The following is a 3,212-nucleotide window of genomic DNA, read 5'->3' as shown; positions in this document are numbered from 1 at the left end:
ACTGCATCCCTGCTCCGAATACTGGCCACTGAACTGTGACCCCCTGTGCCTGGAAAGCACTACCTAGAGCCTGTGTCAAGTCAAAAGCAAACCTCTGGTGGATGTCATGCATGGTATCCATCCGTCTCTCTAGGCGGCGATAATGAGCATCTCCCATCGGTTCGGAGCTCCTCTCCGTCTGTGAAGTACCAGCTCCAGAAGCTCTAGGCTGCTCCCTCCTCACAAATGCTGGACGTCCCCCTGGCACCTCATCATATATGTACCCGAGGCCTCGAGGGTGGGGAACTCCTCCATCCCACTCCGTCATCCAACTGATCGCCGAATGATCAATAGGTGTTCCCGGCAACTGTAGTTGCTCGTTGGCTACTACTGTCATTCCTCCTTTCTTAGGCACGCATTGTACTGGGCTCACCCATGAGCTGTCAGAAATTGGATATATGATACCTGCATCGAGCCATTTAAGAATCTCTTTCTTTACAACCTCCTTCATGATAGGATTTAACCTTCTTTGTTGTTCCACTGAAGGTTTGCTTCCTTCTTCAATGAGAATTTTGTGCTGACAAAATGATGGACTGATTCCCTTGATATCAGCTATAGTCCACCCAATTGCTGTTTTGAATTCCCTTAGCACCCTCAAAAGTTTTTCCTCTTCCTCACCTGACAAGTTAGCTGCAATAATAACAGGAAGAGTAGAACGTTCACCAAGAAAAGCATACCTCAAGTGATCCGGTAACGGTTTAAGTTCAAGTTTAGGTGCTTCGATCACTGATGGTTGTAGTGGTTTGTGATCTTCCTTTAATTCTTCTAAGCCAAGAGATTCGACAGGTGGTTCAAAATTCCTTCTCCAAGGTGATGAGTTAAGATGATGGATTTCTTCCAATTCTTCTTCACTGTCCCATTTCTCATCATTGGTAAGGATTGCTTCCAATACATCATCCTGTAAAACCCTTTGGCTATTAGCTTCTGCCGTAGTATCAAGTACATCCATACTGAAACAAGATTCCTCATCGGTTGGTAATTTCATTGCATTGAATACGTTGAACGTGACCGTCTGATCTTGTATTCTCATTGTAAGTTCCCCTTTTTGGACATCGATCAATGTTTGCCCGGTGGCTAAGAAGGGTCTACCCAAGATGATAGGAATCCTTTTGTCTTCTTCAAAGTCAAGAATCACGAAGTCAGCTGGAAATATTAATTGATCAACCTTGACTAGCACATCTTCAATTATACCCCTCGGATATGTGATCGAACGATCAGCCAGCTGTAAAGACATGTTTGTCGGCTTGAGCTCTGGTAGGCCAAGTTGTGTGAAGATAGATCAGGGCATCAGATTGATGCTAGCTCCCAAGTCGCACAGACACTTATCAAAAGAGAACTTCCCAATAGTGCAAGGGATAGTGAAACTTCCCGGATCTTTAAGCTTAGGTGGTAATTTCTGTTGAAGCACAGCACTACATTCCTCCGTTAAAGCCACTGTCTCTAACTCCTCGAGCCTTAGCTTTTTTGAAAGAATACCCTTCATAAACTTGGCATAGCTAGGCATTTGCTCGAGTGCTTCAGCAAACGGGATGTTGATGTGAAGCTTTTTGAACACTTCAAGGAATTTACCAAATTGCTTATCCAGCTGCTGTTTTTTTAACCTCCTAGGAAATGGAGGTGGTGGGTATAATGGTTTTGACACCGGAGCAGCTGCAGGGATAGCCTTATCTTTTTCAACAGTAGAGTTGATTCCAATTGTGTTTGAAGGAAGTTCTGCTGGAATTTCTTGCGGTTCATCACCCTGATCTTGTACTAATGTTGAGGCAGGCCCTGTTGTAGTTTTTCCAGATCTCAGCGTAATGGATTGGACTTGCTCTTTAGGGTCCCTCTTACCTGGTACCTCTGTATCACTAGGGAGATTCCCCTGTGGTCTGTTCAGTAAAGCATTAGCTAACTGACCGACTTGTGTCTCCAAAGCTTTTAAAGTTACTGCCTGACTCTTGTACATGAGCCTTAGTTCTTCCATGTCAGACCTTTCGTTAGCTGATTGCCCATGATTCTGAAATCCCGGCGGGTGCTATGGCTGTTTAGGTGCATACTGTTGTGAAATCCCAGCCTGACTGTACTGTTTAGGTCCCTGTTGAAATCCTTGTTGAGGTTGGTTATACCCCTGGTTATTACTCCAGCTGAAATTAGGATGATTTCGGTTGTTAGGATGATAAGTAGCTGGAGCAGGCTGTTGACCTCTCTGAAAGTTGCTCACAAATTGTGCTGATTCACTAGAAATGGCACACTGATCAGTAGCATGAGTACCAGCACATAATTCGCAAATAATGATTGGCTGTTGAATTCCTTGGTGAGCCAGAGAATCGACTTTCATCGTGAGAGCTTTAAGTTGAGCTGCTATAGCTGTAGACGTGTCAAGATCAAGAATTCCGGCTACTTTCCCTTGAGTAAGTCTTTGAGTAGGGTTCTGATATTCATTAGCCGCCATCATTTCAATAAGATCATAAGCTTCTTCATAACTCTTAGCCCATAGCGCACCTCCAGAAGCAGCATCAAGCATAGGTCTGGATTGAGGTCCAAGACCATTGTAGAAACTGTTTATTTGCATCCAATCCGGCATACCATGGTGGGGACACTTTCTTAGCATCTCTTTATACCTCTCCCAGGCTTCACAGAATGTTTCTCCTGATTGTTGAGAGAATTGAGATAGAGCATTTCGTAGCGCAGCAGTCTTTGCCATGGGGAAGAATTTAGTGAGAAATTTCTGAGCTAGATCTTCCCATGTAGTAATCGAACCAGATGGTAAAGAATGTAACCATCCCTTGGCCTTATCCTTCAGTGAAAATGGGAAAAGTCTTAGCTTCACAGCCTCATCAGAGACGTCATTAAATTTGAAAGTGTCACAGATCTCTATAAAATTCCGTATATGCATATTAGGGTCTTCAGTAGGAGAACCCCCATACTGTACCGAGTTCTGGACCATTTGAATAGTTCCTGGTTTGATTTCAAAGGCTTTGGCTGCGATTGCAGGCCTGACAATGCTTGATTGGATATCATCGATCTTTGGCATAGAGAAATCCTTCAATGCCTTACTGTCTGGTTGTGCTTCAGGTTCTGTCATTGTTTCAGAATCAGAAGAAGAAGTAGAAGATGAATCAATTGCTTTCTTACGGGTCTGAGAACGTGTTTGCATAAACGCGACCCAAGTACCTGAAATAAAGAAAAGA

At 43.8% G+C, this 3,212-nt stretch overlaps 1 non-coding gene across 1 annotated transcript; it reads left to right on the top strand.

Annotated features, from left to right (window-relative positions):
- The first annotated feature begins 2,603 nt into the window (after positions 1-2,603).
- Positions 2,604-2,710, top strand: LOC135151804 (small nucleolar RNA R71). The gene has a single exon (XR_010290720.1). It is a non-coding gene; the product is annotated as a small nucleolar RNA R71 (small nucleolar RNA).
- The last annotated feature ends 502 nt before the right edge of the window (positions 2,711-3,212 follow it).

This window comes from Daucus carota, chromosome 3 (assembly GCF_001625215.2).
Source record: "Daucus carota subsp. sativus chromosome 3, DH1 v3.0, whole genome shotgun sequence".
In the NCBI taxonomy this organism is placed as follows: Eukaryota; Viridiplantae; Streptophyta; class Magnoliopsida; order Apiales; family Apiaceae; genus Daucus; species Daucus carota.
Note: the sequence above shows the minus strand (reverse complement) of the source record. Positions and strands in the feature narration are given on the sequence as shown.